The sequence below is a fragment of the Monodon monoceros genome, unplaced genomic scaffold, assembly GCF_005190385.1.
Source record: "Monodon monoceros isolate NGI ecotype Baffin Bay Population unplaced genomic scaffold, NGI_Narwhal_1 Contig534_ctg1, whole genome shotgun sequence".
In the NCBI taxonomy this organism is placed as follows: Eukaryota; Metazoa; Chordata; class Mammalia; order Artiodactyla; family Monodontidae; genus Monodon; species Monodon monoceros.
Window position 1 is genome coordinate 11,743 of NW_021701183.1, and position 498 is coordinate 12,240.

A 498-nucleotide genomic window follows, 5' to 3' on the forward strand; every position below is an offset into this window, starting at 1 on the left:
TTCTTAGAGTTCTGTGATCAAACAGGAAAAGGAACGACTTCATCCTCAAAACAATTTGAAAATTCCTAGGAAAGGACACAGACATACTTGGATCATGTCGTATGCCTACAGCTTGAACCAACATCACTGCTGAGGAGGGGATGCATGTTTATCTCTGTAACAGGGATAGAATAAGATGAATGGATGGCTGGTGTGAAAGTCTAAGCGACTGGTTAGTGAAAAACAGTATACAAGTGTTTCATACTCCTCTAGTAACAGAAATAAGTGACAGGGGTATATAGTAAAGAACTGAAATTGAAGTTTCCTCTGAAAAAGTATGATGTGCTTAATTTTTATGTTCTTTATCAAGAATTAACATTTCATATACAGCATTGTTAATTGCAAACTTCTCCACAGAGTAATATAAATGACATAGGCTAGCTTCATTAGATTAATAAGCCAATGACTTCAATTTTCTAATTATGCACAATGCACTGTTTCTTTCAAAATAAGACATCT